General features: G+C 41.5%; 1 protein-coding gene across 6 annotated transcripts in view; it reads left to right on the top strand.

Moving 5' to 3' along the window:
• The window catches only part of PDE1C (phosphodiesterase 1C), a 539,682-nt gene that overhangs the window by 225,729 nt on the left and 296,173 nt on the right, over positions 1-17,780 (top strand). The gene's annotated exons all lie outside the window — the stretch shown is intronic.

Here is a 17,780-nt window from a genome sequence, read left to right as displayed (position 1 = left end):
TGACAAAATGCTATTGAGCTCAAAACATAGATACAGATTCCTTAAGGGCAGTCTTTTGATTTAACCATAAAAAGGGTAATTTAAAGTAGAATATCATCTATCATCACCCTCCATTACTCTGTTTTATTGCGAAGAGTTTGGAAAGCACATTCCATAGAAATAGAGCCTCTTAGGTCTTTTATTTGCCAAGCAATAGAAGCCTACGGCTCAGTCTAAAAAGCTAGTGTCTGGTTTTCATTAATTGACTTTGGTATTGTGACTTTAAACAGGTTACGTGAGATAAAAAATTACTGTTGCAATTAAAATCTTCCAGTAGGTTTCAACAATGGTACTTTCAGGGCTTCTTTGGTGGGTCAGTGGTTAAGAATCCACTTGCCAGTGCAGGGGACATGCAGAGCAACTAAGCCCACGCACCATAACCAGAGAGGTAGCCCCCACTTGCTGCAATTAGAGAAAGCCTGCATACAGCAATGAAGACCCAGTGCAGCCAAAAAGAAATACATAAAAATAAAAAAAGTCTTTTAAAAATAGTATTACCTTCAGAAGATGACTGTAATATGACCTTTTCTAGAGAGTCTCATCTCATCGTAGAGGCTCCTATGTCCTATGGTTTCTAAATAAAGTCAGTAATCCAAAGTAGTGGTGTCATCATTTGTGAGGAGGTACACACTCATTGAGAGAAAATGAACTAAAACTTTAAAGTTTCCTAGAGGGGTGCTGTACTATTAATAAGCTTATAAAGATGGCCAATAATTTTGTCTTGTTCAGGTTCATCAGGCTCAGGGTAGTGATTGCATTTGAACCACTAAGAATGGTGTAAATTAATCACTTAGATTAGAGGGCATAATAGTTGTCAGTAGTAAAAGGTAATTTATCATTTTTACATGTAGTTAACTAGGGGTATAAGATGTTTCAGTGTTGCCTCAATTTTATGTTAAGGGGAGATAAATAGACAGGTAAGAGGGAGCTTTACAGGAGACCTGCTCAAACCTGTCAGGCTTCAAATTACTATGTCAACTTTTGAGGAAAGCATATTTTTGCATATCTCACATGAACACTGTTGCATTTTGATGTCAATGTAAAGAAAAGACTGATTTTAGCTTAATAGCTTTGTTGAAGTGAAGTGCAAATTAATAGAGGCATGGTTTGAGCTCTTCTGTTTTTAATCACATACCTATCCTCATATGAAATAGATCCATGTCTGCTAATCTATCACCACTCTTATGGATTAGAACAAAGGTTTTACTTTGCTCGTGATTTTGTAGGTCAGGAATTCAGGAAGGACTTGTCTGGGTGTCTTGGATCTGACGTACCTGGTGTCATCCAGGGCTGCTGGGGATTTAGGACCCATGTACAAGATTGAGTCTTCATTTGCACTGGGGAGCTTTGGTGCTCCTTGTTTCTTCTCTCTCTTCACATGGTGTTCATCTTCCAAAATGTCTCCATGAGCTTGAGCTTCTACTGCAAGGTGATCTCAGGGGAGTTGAACTCTTAGCTGGCTTCTTAGGCCCTGTGTTCCAAGAGATAAAGAGTGGAAGATGCTATCTCCCTGAAACTGGCTCAGTGTCACTTCTGCTGTATCTTATTGGTTAAGGTATTGCACAACCCATCCAGAGTTGAGAGAAGGGGACATAGATTATATCTCTTGATGAAAAGGTGTTAATGAATTTGAGGCTATTTTCATGTATCAAACCTTCAACCTTTTGCAGAATGATCTTGCTTGAGACCTTTTCCAGATATCTGTAAATTGGGAGTCTGTGGATACCTCATTTGATGAATGGTACACAGTTTTAAACATATCTTGATACCTGTCTCTGATGCTGGTATGTTTGAATATATGCTTGTCTCTTGGTTGATTCATTTGGACTGGGAATAGCTGTGATTCATGTTTTTCATGTTCAGTTCAGTTCAGTTCAGTCGCTCAGTCATGTCCAACTCTTTACGACCCCATGACTATAGCATGCCAGACCTCCCTGTCTTATCACCAACCCCCGGAGTTTACTCAAACTCATGTCCATTGAGTCAGTGATGCCTTCAACCACCTCATCCTCTGTTGTCCCCTTCTCCTCCCACCTTCAATCCTTCTCAGCATCAGGGTCTTTTCAAATGAGTCAGTTCTTCACATCAGGTGGCCAAAGTATTGGAGTTTCAGCTTCAACATCAGTCCTTCCAATGAATATTCAGGACTGATTTCCTTTAGGATGGACTGGATTTTTCATGTTAGGGACAGGCATACTAGTGTGGATTCAGCTGGTCAGTTGAATTCTAAGTGTAGTTATTTGGCTTCAGTTAATAATGAGTCAAGTTGGTGGCTTCATGTAGGAAAATGAAATGACTCAAATGTTACATTAAAGAGCTTTAAATCTTATAGTTTTGCTTTGAACAAGAGGGGAAAGACAGCCTAAGGTACACAAATCATCTACCTTTGTTTAAAGTCTTCTTGCTAAGTTTAATTTAATTTCACTCATGTATTTATTTACCTTCAAAAGCAATGATAAGAAAAAAAAAATCCACTAGCTTGCAAAGTCATCATTATCCAACTACAACCCAACTGAGGTAGACATCTTTCTTTACCTTTTTCATAAAATGCTAGGCAGATCTTAGTAGCCCACAAGAAGGATATTTTGATGATAGTGATTCTACTGAGTCTCACATTTAGTGTTAAGGAAAATGTACTCATCTCTTTCAAGAGCAGAATTTCAATCAAAAGAGTGATGTTACAAGTACTCTTTACTGGGTTAGCGAGGGCACCTGTAGGTAGGAGGTAAGCTTCTCTCTGCATGGAAAGCCTTACTGGATTGAGCTTTAAATCAACACAATTAAGGGGAACCATCTTTTGGCTTTATGAATGGGTGTTGTCCACGAAGGCCAATCATTTCAAGAGATTTACTGAAGTAGTGAAATGGCAATTTGACAGCTAGAGAGGTTGACACCGGAAGCCTGCTTCCCTGAGAAATTCTCGTCAGGTCATTTTCAGTACAGCTACAGCTTCAGGGTGTCAGGTCTGGCTATGAGAAGTTTATATCTTTGAGAAAGCATGCCAGACCATGTATAAAGTAATACAGATACTTAGAGATAATCTAATATTTCTGGGCTACTCCTAAAGAAAAAAACTGTTACAAAGGATGATGTCTGTTAGAAGAGCTTCCAACACACACACACAAGAACACACACTCACCGTATTTCAGTGTGTGAGGGGAACTGTGACTGTTCAGCACGATTCCAGGCAGAGGTACAAGGAAAGACGTATCCACACACCTGAGGGGCCTCCATGGACTGCTGTGCTGTGTTCATATGACTGGTATCCACACACCCAGGCAGACTGTTGTGCTACAAGGAAAGACGTATCCACACACCTGAGGGGCCTCCATGGACTGCTGTGCTGTGTTCATATGACTGGTATCCACACACCCGAGGGACCTCCACAGACTGTTGTGCTATGTTCATATGACTGGTATCCACACACCCGAGGGTATGTTCATATGACTGGTATCCACACACCGAGGGGCCTCCACAGACTGTTGTCTGTGTTCATATGACTGGTATCCACACACCCGAGGGCCTCCACAGACTGTTGTGCTGTGTTATCTGGTACACCCCCGGGGCCTCCATGGACTGCTGTGCTGTGTTCATATGACTGGTATCCACACACCCGAGGGGCCTCCACGGACTGCTGTGCTATGTTCATATGACTGGTATCCACACACCCGAGGGGCCTCCACAGACTGTTGTTCTGTGTTCATATGACTGGTATCCACACACCCGAGGGGCCTCCATGGACTGCTGTGCTGTGTTCATATGACTGGTATCCACACACCCGAGGGGCCTCCACGGACTGCTGTGCTATGTTCATATGACTGGTATCCACACACCCGAGGGACCTCCACAGACTGTTGTGCTATGTTCATATGACTGGTATCCACACACCCGAGGGGCCTCCACAGACTGTTGTGCTGTGTTCATATGACTGGTATCCACACACCCGAGGGGCCTCCACTGACTGTTGTTCTGTGTTCATATGACTGGTATCCACACACCTGAAGGGCCTCTGCGGACTGTTGTGCTGTGTTCATATGACTGAACAGTGGAAATACTTTGGTCAAGATGGCCAGGAGTTGCAGTTTTAAGGTCACCAGATAGCGAAACCCTCATTAGTGTGAAGGTTTTTGTTAATTTGTTATTAATCCTAGCTCTGTTTAGCTCTTTTAGTGGAAGTTCTGGTTCTGACTCTGTCTGATTGATGTACATATTTCATAATTCTAGACATTTCTGTGAGCAATTGAGCCAAACTTGTCTCTCTTCTTGTTAGTTGATATTAGGTTGATAGTTACATGCATAGTACTTTGCAATAATCTCCCATTTTAACAAAAGTTTACTTAATATTTGCTATTGATATATACTTAAAAAAACACTGGAAATAAGAACATATACATGAAATAACCTCTGTGAAGAGGTTCACAGGCTTGTAGACATGCCTGCTTGCTCAGTCACTCAGTTGTGTCCAATTCTGTTACCTTATGGACTGTAGCCCTCCAGGTTGTTCTGTCCATGGAATGCTCTGTCCAGGCAAGAATACTGGAGTTGGTTGCCATTTTCTACTCCAGGGGACCTTCCTGACCCAGGGATTAAACCCACATCTCCTGTATGGCATGGGTTCTTTACCACTAATGCCACCTGGGAAGGCTTGGGATTGTTAGGTGTGACTGTGAAAAAAATTACAATAAAATATGGTAAGTGCTATAATAGATGTAAATATTGAATGTTATTGGGAATGATTAGGTCTTTGGAGAAGATACTTAAATTATTGTATACTCTTCTGTCACTAGATCACAAAGAGACCCTACAGTGTTTTTTAACATTCATGGTGCTTAGAAGTATAAGTATATTAAAGTCTAATGAGATAGTTGAGTATTTTTAGTTTTCTTCATGTCTTCAGTTATTTTAAAAATGTATGTTTTGCTGAGTCTAGGTTTTTCTCAAAAGGGCAATTGGCTTTAAGATATTCTGGACATTAAGAAGACAGCTCAGGATACAGGCACGTGAAAATAATGGATAAAGTGTGTCTTGTACACATAGAAAACAGAATGGCCTCTATCTGCTGCAAGGCAAAACAACGAGTTATTTTTTTCTCTCAAGTGTCTAATGCTTCTTTCACTTGGATTTTTATGTGACTCAGTAATCACATTTGATGAACCCAATAATTGATTAAATCCAGCAAATGATTCCTCTAGTCAGGTCTGCCTGTGTCAGCCTTCACGAATCAGCATACTTAATGAGTCATCAACAGAACCTCCGCCTTTGCTGTTAATAATAGATTGGTGTGTGTGGGTGGGGATGGGCAGGAAGGTGAGTGGATATCACGCTTTGGGAAGACTGCCTTCCACGTTCTTGTATTCTTGTGTTGACAGGTCCATCTTTTGCTGAACTGCGCCCATTTCATCCCAGACATATTAGGACTCATTGGTGAATCCTGAAACTCTTTGGCATTGTTGACATAGACTCAATGGATATAGTCTTTTACCTTCACGGTAAAAAAGGACAGCCAAATAACTTGTTGGGAAAGTTAAAGGGGTGATAGGTTATGTCAATACACATATTTCTGCATGCTTATGGATAGTAGTCTTGCATACTACTACTTACTCAGTTGTATTGACATTTAGAGCCCAAGTATTAGTGGTGACGTCTAATACAAGGGGCAAAGGAATCTTCTAAGAGATAAAACCCTTTAAAAATATTTTCCTATATGTATCTGTGATGACTAATCAATTCTCAAAGTAGTAGGAACCATGTGATCAGCTGTGAGAATATGTCCAGTTTAAGTTCTGAGATTGCCAACGGAGTCAGGGTGACTTTACAGTGAATGGTGGCAGGTACAGTGGGCCAGAGGGAGGAACAGAGTGGTGTGGTGAGAGCACAGGTCATAGATGGACACTGAGACTTAGCCACAAAGGATAATCCAAAGGCAGTTAACATGGAAAGTGGTCTATTAGTACTGTGATTTCAGGGGAAACAGCGGGGGAGAGTGGAGGGTGACAGAGGGCCCACATAGGTAGTTTGCTCCGATTGTACCATATAAGGCAGCTGCTGCTCATTCATCCCTTACTTGCTTAGTCGAGCACAGGCACAGGATCTGGATTCAAGAGTCTGTCTAGCAGGAGCTGGGGACTTGGCCTGGGAGGAGAGGATGCTGAGGTAGAGTAAGTAGCTCAGGCACTAAGTCTGGGTAGTCTGTCTGTCTGTCTATTTAGGCTGTACTGGGTCTTCATTGCAGTGCACAGGGACTTTGTGGGCTCTGGAGTAATAGGGCTCAGTAGTTGCTCTGAGGCAGGTGGGATCTAGTTCCCTGACCAGGGATCGAACATAGCCTTGCAAGGAGGATTCTTAACCAGTGGACTTTCAGAGTTGCATGGGTGGTTTATTTAGATACCAGTAGGAGAAGGCAATGGCACCCCACTCCAGTACTCTTGCCTGAAAAGTCCCATGGACAGAGGAGCCTGGTAGGCTGCAGTCTATGGGGTCGCTGAGAGTCAGACATGACTGAGCGACTTCACTTTCACTCACGAATTGGAGAAGGAAATGGCAACCCACTCCAGTGTTCTTGCCTGGAGAATCCCAGGGACAGGGGAGCCTGGTGGGCTGCTGTCTATGGGGTCGCACAGAGTCGGACACGACTGGTGACTTAGCAGCAGCAGCAACAGCAGCAGCAGCAACAACAGCAGCAGCAGCAGGAATTACCTTGGCATTGAGTTGCCATTTTTTGAGTTAAGAGGACCACCTGGACAAAGTCCAGTCTTCTTTTCTCTTCCGTCTCAGTTCTGAGAATCACTACCATTCTCCCACGCATCCAGGATCTCTTGAGTTGCTTTATGTGGACTGCTGTTGTGTGTGTTTTTCCAACTTTAGCTTTGTGTTTTCTCCCTCCAAATGTGATAAATGGGTCTCTAATAAGTTGTGGGCTTTTCCTCCTCCCTCTTTTCATTCTCATGATCTTGGTCCAGTCTCATTATCTGTGTCTCAGAGTCTTGAATAGCCTCCTAACTGCTCTTGTTGCTCTGGTTATTTCATCTCCATTCTGCTCACCCATGTCTGATTCCTTTTTCCACAGTGTCTCTGATGATGTCACATCTGTTTAGAAAATAACAACGGTAACTACAAAAGCAACAAACCTCCACTGGCTTCCTTTAAGCTAGTAAAGACTACTTTCTTATCTAGAACTTGAAGGATTTCTACATCTGTCTCCATCTCAGTTTTCCTACTTTGTCTCCGTTATTCCCTCCCATGCACTTTGAGTTCCCATCAATCTCAACTCTTTGCTGATGTCCTATTTGCCTTGTGTTTTGTGTCATCCCTTCTTCATTCATAATCTTTTCTAGTATTTTGAATGTTCTCATTTTTACCTGTTGAATTCCCACTTTTTCCTCTAGGTCTAATTCAAATGCTATTTCTTTCCATGGGGCCTTCTTTCTATCGTTCTACCTAAAAGAGAGTTTGTTTCCCCAGTCACTACTTTAGTGCTGGGTACAAGAATTAGTTGGATGCTTGTCATTCTTCTTGACATCATTGTGATTTTTTTGAGTAGGGACTGTGATCCCCCAAAGCATGGTGCTTTGGACATGGTTGGTATTTATTAAATGTGGGTTGACTTTATGAGTGGATCAGATTGAGATCCTTCATGTATTTCTACCATGGGTCAGAATTAAAGCCAGAATTACCAGGTGGAACTGGGAGTAAATAAGCTTAGATTGATGAATGACTCATACTTGCAGATCACCACATACTCCCACATTCAGGCTCTATTTGGCCTTCACACTGGCCAGGGTGGAGGCCTATGAGGTCAGCAAGCCAGATGGCATGCAAGGGCAAGAACCAAAAAATACACAATTGCTTGGGTCATTGCAGATCCTTGGATCTGCTTTTCTGTTTAAGATCTTTTACTATGGAACTCTAGCGTTGGGTGGAAACTCTGAGAGTGTTTTTGCTGTACATCGGTGCTTCAATTTCTCTCTCTCCTCCATTCAGGCCATTAGTCTGGGAGATGTTTAGTGCAGCATCAATGTATTTGTTTGTGGTGCATTATTCTGAATATTTGATAACTGTGTGGTACACATCATTTGACGGTTCTGTGATGTTTTGCCAAAATGGTTTTGAGAATCATTTTCTTAGATTGCCTAATAAGATCTAAGTGCTTCTGTAAGATTTCAGCAGCACTCATGCTGGCATGTCACTGTGCTTCAGAAGTTAAGCTCAGACTTTCATTTGCCTGAGTAGGCATGTTTCTGTATCCTTCCTAATCCCAGTAGCCCTCAATACTGAAGAGGAAGGATTGACTTGATTAATTCAGTCATCAGTGAGGACTTCCAAATAGGCGCCAAGTCCAGTGTCCAACCGTGTCAGCTTATAAGGCAACTTTTGGAGTGTTGGGAGACTCTGGGTCCAGTAGTGCAGATCAGAGTATCCTAATCTTGGTGCTGTTTGTGTTTTTGTAGCAGCTGTCCTTTGCATCGTAGGGTGTTTAGTAACATCCCTGGCCTCTACTCACTAGATGTCAATAGCAAACTCCCTTAAAGGTTCGTTGGGGGACAAAATCACCTGTGATTGAGAACCACTGGTATGGATGAAAGATTAAGAATCAGATTTATATTCTGTCACTAGTTTAGCTTTGCAAGTAACTCCTCTCTTATCTCAGAGTCCTCTCAGTAAAAGAGATAAGCTTGAACATAAGAATTGATATGGTTCCTTTTGGCTCAAAAATGTTATTCTCTGATTCTAATTGCTGAGGTGTTCTACAAAAAAGCTCAGACCACCAACCAACATGTATAGTGATGACAAACACTCTGTGACCTATAACTGAATCACTGGGGCGGAGCAACATTGCTGATGAGCATGGAGGTCACTAACATAGTCTGGCCCTGTAGTGATGGTCCTTTGACCACAAGCCAGATCACCCATGATTTAGATACTTCCAGCTTCACCTAAACAGAGTGAACTAATCATGAGAAGGATATTGAAAGGACAATTGTCAAAAGATAAACTTTGGCAAAAACATAAGTATGTCTGAAAGGTACTCTGTTGATCAAATTTATTGTATGTCTACCACGTGGTAGGGCTTCATGCACATTATCTTATTTAATCTTCACAGTGATTCTGGTTCACAGATGAAGAACTCAGGGAAAACAGGTAACTTGACTGATGTCACAAAGCAGAGAAATGATTGGGCTAGGGTTTAAAGGCAGATCTTTGAGATACCAAAATGTCTAATTTTTTTTTTAATTTAAATTTATTTATTTTAATTGGAGGCTAATTACTTTACAATATTGTATTGGTTCTGCCACACATCAACATGAATCCGCCACGGGCGTACACGTGTTCCCCATCCTGAACCCCCCTCTCACCTCCCTCCCCGTACCATCCTTCCGGGTCTGGTAGTTTTATAATTTTTTACAGCTGTTGAAACCCACCCCCACTTCCAAATGAAGTGGTTCAAAACCGAATAAAGTCAAAAGGATCAGAAAAATATGCCTTTTGGAGTTCATTTCCCTACTCTGTCAATTTTTATTTTCTCATCAAGACATTTTACATTTGAAAATTTTCATATTTGGTTTCAGCCCAAAAGTTAAAGTTCTCAGGAAAATTCAATGAAGGCTTAAAAAAACCCCAACAAGCTATATTTAAATAATGTGATTTAAAGGGGAAAGGGGAAAAATTCTTCACCTCTACCACCAAGTAATGTTTTTTTCAAAATTATCTATTTTTGTACTTAACCACTTAAAATGCTTTGAAGCAGTGTAATCAGTCACACATGAATATATAACCCTTTATGCATAAAAAGTAAATAACAAAAATAGAATCAGATAAAGGAAAACTTGTATTTTTCTGTCCTCTGATTTAATATAATAATGCCTTTTCAAAGTTCATGAAAAAAGTTCACGGCCTGAATTTTCCCCTGTGTCTCTGCAGAAGTAGAATCATGCTATGCTCTGTATTGTTTATTCCTGTAACTTTGGGGAAGGGGAACCTGCATGAAAAGTTCTAAGCAAGCTGGAGGGAGTAGACTAAATTGAGAACATGCTTTGGAAGAGGCATGTCTGTAATCTTTGCTCATCCGTGAAGAGAGAAGGGCAGAGGGTTGGGTCAAGAGCGGGGGTTTAGAGTCACCCATTTCTAGACTGAAATATGAGTCGTGGCACAAATCTTGCGTCAGGCTTGGGTAGGTTCCCTTCTTACCAGAGCTTTCATTTCCTATAGGTCCAGTGGAAATGTTAATACTTCCTGGGGTTCTTGGGAGCCCAGAATGAAATCGTATATGTGAAGCACATAAGAAGTTTTTGGCACATGGAAAGTGCTTAGTCATTGAAGGCTTGGGGGATCCCTCAGAGAGAAAACAGCATTTGATGGTCAATGTGCAAAGGGCTTGTGCTTTGAGACAGAACAGGGTCACGTAAGGGAGCTGGTAGGAAGCAGATGGCCCTGCTCCTTAGGGACAGGGACTGTGTCTTATTTACTGAAGAGTGGAATCAGCCTTAACCAAGTGATTGGTGACCATCTTTTGGAAAGAACGTTGGAATAGGTGGGGTGGGAGAGCACTGTGCAAGGTCGACAGCCTCTGGGACATGGGCCTTAGTTAGGAAGACAAACTTGGAAGGGCCCAGTTTAATGTGGTCATAAAAGGTTTTTCCACAGGAAGACTCTTACTCATTGTTCATCTTCACATTTAGTTTTCTATTTTGAGGGAAATTTTATGTCATTTAAACTATCACAGAGGGACTTCCCTGATGGTCCGGTGGCTAAGACCCTTCGCTCCCAGGGCAGGGGACCTGGGTTCTATCCCTGGTTGGGGAACTAGAGCCCACATGCTGCAACTAAAGGTCCTGCGTGCTACAAGGGAAGACTGATGATCCCACATGCCACCACTAAACCCCCATGCACCCAAATAAATAAATATTAAGAAAAAATCACAAAGTGAACAGCGCTTTGTTTTATTGGCTGATGGCAGGCACTGTAGAGTCAGAATGCCAGGCTTCTAATCCCTGCTCTACTATTTTCTAAGTGTATGATATTTAATAAACTCCTTGATTTCTCTAAGCCAGTGGTTCTAAAGTGGAGGTGCTTTGGCTCCCAGAGAACATTTGGCAGTGCCTGGAGAAGGCGATGGCACCCCACTCCAGTACTCTTGCCTGGAGAATCCCAGGGACGGGGGAGCCTGGTGGGCTGCCGTCTTTGGGGTCGCACAGAGTCGGACATGACTGAAGTGACTTAGCAGCAACAGGAGACTTTTCTGGTTGTCACATCTGGGATTGGGATATACCACTGGCATCTAGCAGATAGAGACCAAGGATGCTGCTAAACATCTTACAATGCACAGAACATCCCCACCATAACCAAGAACTATCTGGTCCAAAATGTCCACAGTGCCAGGGTTGAGAAACCTTGCTCTAAGCCTCACTTCCTTCATCTGTATGGAGGGAATAACAATAGTACTTACCTGATAGGGTTGTTGTAGGGTTAAATGAGATAAAGGTTGAGCACAGTAAGTGCACTTCCTGGGTTTTAGTAAATATAAAGGGTCTTTTGCCATTATTATCAACATTATGACCTATGATTCATTGTCTGTATAGCAGATTTATTAATTCTATTTCATTGTTTATGTAGCTGACATATACAGTTTGACAGGTGTTTTGATGCATTTAAATTGTATAAGGAACAAGAAGTACTTTAAATCTTGCATTAAAGGAGATTTTGAAATTGTCCTGAAGGGATAATATTGTTTGGATTATGTAAACAAAGTATATACTCTACGCTGAAACAAATCAGAAATCATAAGTCTACATGCTGTTGTATTCTGTTAGACCTAAAAAGTGTAAAATCATGGATCTTAAAAGAAATACTTTGATTTTATTGCATATTGTTACACTGGAAGCAATGAAACAATACAAATTTACAGAGAAACCCAGGCCCATCTCTTATAAGTGGGGGTAAAGTTACCATAGAAATTTCAGTGAAAGCTGGAAGTGAGCCTCAATATAAATTGGGATAGATTTCTACTTAGTACAGCAGACAGCAGAAATGCCCCTTGAAACTGGTACGAGCCCAGAGCCAGTGCACCACCTCTAGAAGCATGCCTCTATCTGGAGTCACAGGGCAAGCTCCTCCTTTCTGCTGTGAATTTGTGAGTTTCAGTGCTCAGCCACTAGGGGATAGGGTTGCCCGTGTTGTCGCGTTGCCCTCTGATAGAAATATAAATGAAGGTCTTGTGGGTTGACTTTTTAATAATCAGTTTCTTAATCTATGTTATATCATTTAGATCATAATCAAAGGTTTCTTAGAGTTAGCAAAGCAATTAAATAGCTCAAGAAAAGAACCTGATGTGTGCAGTGTGGACTGTGAGGTGCGTGATCACCTCTGCTGGTATGCCAAGTCCATAACTCCAAACAGTGTTGTCATGATTTTGTGATAATTTTACTAATTGTAGTATACCATATCATTAATACACTAATTGTTTAGTCTCAGTGGTGAAGAATCTGCCTGCTAATGGAGGAGATACAGGAGACGTGAGTTCGATCCCTGAGTCAGGAAGATCCTGTGGAAGAGGCAATGGCAACCCACTCCAGTATTTTTGCCTGGGAAATCCGATGGATAGAGGAGCCTGGTGGGCTACAGTCCATGGGGTTGAAAAGAGTCGAACACAACTTAGTGACCAAACAACAATGATATTGTTAGTAAGAGTAATATATTTGCTTGTTATCATGGCTCACTGATGACCCATCATTAAGAAAGACAGAAAATTAACCCTTTTAGTAGTGTTGACAGTGCTTGTTTGGTGGATAAACAGAAGCCTCGTTCTTTAGGGATCATCAGTTCAGTTCAGTTCAGTCTCTCAGTCGTGTCTGACTCTTTGCGACCCCACAGACTGCAACACACCAGGCCTCCCTGTCCATCACCAACTCCTAAGTTTACTCAAACTCTTGTCCATTGAGTTGGTGATGCCATCCAACCATCTCATCCTTTGTCATCCCCTTCTCCTCCTGCCTTGAATCTTTCCCAGTATCAGGGTCTTTTCAAATGAGTCAGTTCTTTGCATCAGGTGGCCAAAGTATTGGAGTTTCAGCTTCAGCATCAGTCCTTCTAATGAATATTCAGGACTGATTTCCTTTAGGATGGACTGGTTGAATCTCCTTGCAGCCCAAGGGACTCTCAAGAGGCTTCTGCCAACACCACAGTTCAAAAGCATCAATTCTTTGGTGCTCAGATTTCTTTATAGTCCAACTCTCACATCCATACATGACCACTGGAAAAACCATAGCCCTGACTAGACGGACCTTTGTTGGCAAAGTAATGTCTCTGCTTTTTAATATTCTGTCTAAGTCGGTCATAACTTTTCTTCCAAGGAGCAAGTGTCTTTTAATTTCATGGCTTCAGTCACCATCTGCAGTGATTTTGGAGCCCCCAAAAATAAAGTTTGTCACTGTTTCTACTGTTTCCCTATGTATTTTCCATGAAGTGATGGGACCAGATGCCATGATCTTAGTTTTCTGAATGTTGAGTTTAAGCCAACTTTTTTACTCTCCTCTTTCACCTTCATCAAGAGGCTCTTTAGTTCTTCACTTTCTGCCATAAGGGTGGTGTCACCTGTGTATCTGAGGTTATTGGTATTTCTCCTGGCAGTGTTCATTCCAGCTTGTGCTTCATCCAGCCTGGCGTTTCTCATGACTCTGCATATAAGTTAAATAAGCAGGGTGACAATACACAGCCTTGACGTACTCCTTTTCCTATTTGGAACCAGTCTGTCGTTCCATGTCTGGTTCTAACTGTTGCTTCCTGATCTGCATACAGATTTCTCAAGAGGCAGGTCAGGTGGTCTGGTATTCCCGTCTCTTTCAGAATTTTCCACAGTTTGTTGTGGTCCACAGTCAAAGGCTTTGGCATACTCCAATAAAACCTTTGGCAAAGTCAATAAAGCAGAAATAGATGTTTTTTTGGAACTCTCTTGCTTTTTTGATGATCCAACGGATGTTGCCAATTTGATCTGTGGTTCCTCTGCCTTTTCTAAATTCAGCTTTAAAATCTGGAAGTTCATGGTTCACATACTGTTGAAGCCTGACTTGGAGAATTTTGAGTATTACTTTACTGGCGTGTGAGATGAGTACAATTGTGCGGTAGATTGAGCACTCTTTGGCATTGCCTTTCTTTGGGATTGGAATAAAAACTGACCTTCTTCAGTCCTGTGGCCACTGCTGAGTTTTCCAAATTTGCTGGCATATTGAGTGCAGCATTTTCACAGCATCATCTTTTAGGATTTGAAATAGCTCAACTGGAATCCCATCACCTCCACTAGCTTTATTCATAGTGATGTTTCCTAAGGCCCACTTGACTTCGCATTCCAGGTTGTTAGAGGTCCTAGTGCTCCTTTTTGGGAATGAGGTTACTTTTTAATTACAATTGGGATGATAGTGATGCTGGTGGTGGTGGCCCGAGGGCACAGCTCTTCATTAGAAGACTGTAGTTTATGCTTATGAGATCACACTAACTTCATGCTTTCACCTGTTTGCTTTATATCTGCTTTTTCCCGGCTGGTTTCTCTGTATGGAGAGATGTGTTCCGGGAGCCGTTATTTGGGGATTTGACAGGTGAGGTTCTGATGAAGCCATTGTTAAAGTGAAATTGCTTTCCATTTAGCACCATTATTTTGAATAGAAGGAAAATTTCCTTAAATTAGCCTCTTGTGTGGAAAATGAATCATGTTTAAAGGGTACTTTTGATCTTTAGATTGGTGAGGTGGCTGGTTCCCCCCTCCTTGATATCAGTGACTTTCTTCTGCTGTTGGTTTCTATGGGACCTTATAGGGGCATAATTATACCAGTGGTCTATAAAGAAGGCAGTATAGTTTTGGCACTCAGAGCATAGATTTTCAGGTCTGAGAGACCTCCGTTTCAGTATCATTTCCTCCCCTCCTCAACTCTGTGATTTTTCAGCTAGTTAAAAGTAAATATTCGCAGGGTATGGGCTACTGATAGTACCTAACTCATAAGGTGGCCGATAAGAATTAAATGCGACAATGTATGTATGGTTTGTGACCCAGTTCTAGGTATATAGTAGGTGCTTAATAAATATTAGCTGTTAATATAATACGTTCCTTTCCAATAAAAATTAATGGCCACAGAATGCCATTCTTCATCATAATTAAGAATGAGACCTTGCAGACTCTGTAAAACTTGACCTCCCTCAAGGACTTGTGCTACTTGTACAGGAGATGAATTCTTTATGATCTCATGCGACAGAGGAGTACAGTTGGAGTGGTACCAGAAAATTATGGGTAGAGTGCGTGGGAGAAGCTGCTGCCTTTTGCTTCAGGCTGATCCACAAAGCTGTGAAGATGAAGTACAGGTCTATAGAAAGAGTCTAAAAGAAGGAATCCAGCCATTTTAGCCAAAGATTCTAGGTGTCATCTGTTTACTGCTACCCTCTTGGTCCCTGTATTCCTTCTCAAAGAGATCCTACAGTGCACAGGTTGTGGGCAGACACCTACCAGAAACTAACACTCCCACCAGAGTTTTTAAAAAGGGAGATCAGTTATGCAGATGGGAAGCCAGCCACGTTGTTTGCATTAACTATATTATTGAGTGATTGAATGAAGAGTTAAAGGTGTCTGGTTTTAAAAGAGTACTACCAAAAGTATTGAGTAAAGTCAAGTTAAGCATATTTTATTTATGGATGTAAATTTTGGCTTGTTCAATTCCACTTGTAGACTCATTTCACTACATGTTTACTGAGTACTGATTATGTGATGGTCAGGCACTGTCAGACACTCCAAAATAAAGAGCAAGATGTAGTTTCTGTCCTCTAGCAGCCGATAGTATAATGGGAGAGAAAGGGACCCAGGCCGGTTATGTCAATCTAAGTGTTTTGATTGAGGTGCAGAGGTACAGAGGAGGAGTTTTCTGCTAAGTTTGGGGTTCAGTAAAGGCTTGCTGAAGGTGATGCCTGAGCTGAGACTTAAGAATGAATAAATGAATGTATGCTGATGTGGAAAGGTCATATGGGTATTTATTTAGAGGGGATAACATGAGCATGATTGATCATAAAATGATTGATTTTAACCAGTTACGTTATATGAGCCCCAGTGTTGTTATATGAGCCCCAGTGTCTGCTCTGGCTTGAGTGAGGTTTGATTCAAGAGTGTCAGGCAGGGTCACAGTGCTGTTGGTATCCTTGTGGGTGAGCTTCAAGCCTTAGCTGCTGCAGAGAGAAGTGGATAGCTGCTTCTCTAAGGGCTGCAGGCAAAGGGGAGAAGACAGTTCATGAAGACTTCTCTACTTAAAGGCACGCAGTGTGGCTACCTGGACACTATGGATCTCTGGTCTGTCAGAATGGCTCCCTCCAAAGAAACCAGGAGTCACTTCAAAACAAAATCAAAAGGCAGATAAAAAGAATCTCCTACACCTTCCATAAGGGAGTAGAAATTAAAAGTAATAATGTCAAGTGTTCTCTATTTGCTCAGAGTTTTTGAGAGGCTGGCATTTTTCTTTATTCTGTGTCTGGTAAAATTTATTAGCTAAACCTTATGGGCCTGCACTTTTTTTTTCTTTCTTTCATTTTTTTTTTTTTTTTTTTGGCTGCACTGTGCAGCATGTGAAACTTTCCTGACCAGGAATCAAACCCACAGCCCCTGCGGTGGAAGCACAGAGTCTTAACCACTGGACTGCCAGGGAAGTCCTGAGCCTTGGTTTCTTTTGAGACAATGGTATTCAAGCAGTTCTCAAACGATATCAGAATCACCAGTTTACCTGTTAAAACAACTTGCTGAAACTGCAGCCCCCAAATTCTGATTCCATAGGCCTGGAGTGGGGCTGGAGGATTTACATTTCAGAAAATCCCCAGGCATACCTGTTCCTGCCATTGTGGAGAACCACACTTGGATAAACACTGCCTTAAAAGGAATATGGCTGTTCAGAATTTCCATTTCTTCCTCATTCTTGATAAGTTATATTTGTCAAGGAATTCATTCATCCCTGTGCTGTGATATTCATTGGTATAATGTTGCTTATCATCTTTTTAATATCTCTAAAACCCTGCAGTCATGTTCCTTCTTGCATTTCTGGTATTGGTAATTTGTGCTTTTTCTCATTATTTCTTGATCAGTCTCACTACTTGTGTGTTACTCTCATTAATGTTTTAAAAATCTAACTTTTTCTATTGATTGTCTTACATTTCATTGCCTTCTGTTCTTATTTTGATATTACTTGGGGTTTACTTTTCTAACTTCTTAATATGAAACTTACAGCATTGATTTTAAATATTTTATTTTTTCTGATGCAACCATCTAAGTTCTACAGTTCCCTCTGAATCTTGTTTCTCACCTGTACCTCTCAGGTGCCTCATCCATACTCATAATGTTACAGCTGTCAACTGGATTCTTGTTTTTCTCCATAAACCATCCCATAAACTCCTTCATAGAAAGACCCTCTTACGCATTTTGTTTCCCTAATAAACTCATAACGATGAGCGTGTTGAGCAGTAGAGGAGTAGATGTGTTTGATCTAGTGTCTTGGATGCCTCCTCTTTGTCCTTATTTCCTGCATGTATGGTTCTCAGACAAAAGAACACTACTTGCAGGAGGAAAAGTCATTTCTGAAGCAAGCTTTGTGGGAGTGGAGATGTCCTTGTTTTGAAAAACTGTTGTAGTAGGTGTCGGTAAGGCCGTTTCTGAAGCAAGCTTTGTGGGAGTGGAGATGTCCTTGTTTTGAAAAACTGTTGTAGTAGGTGTCGGTAAGGCCGCCTTGGCA

The sequence above is a fragment of the Bos mutus genome, chromosome 4, assembly GCF_027580195.1.
Source record: "Bos mutus isolate GX-2022 chromosome 4, NWIPB_WYAK_1.1, whole genome shotgun sequence".
In the NCBI taxonomy this organism is placed as follows: domain Eukaryota; kingdom Metazoa; phylum Chordata; class Mammalia; order Artiodactyla; family Bovidae; genus Bos; species Bos mutus.
The sequence above is the reverse complement of the archived record's forward strand: the minus strand, read 5'-3'. Positions and strand labels throughout refer to the sequence as shown.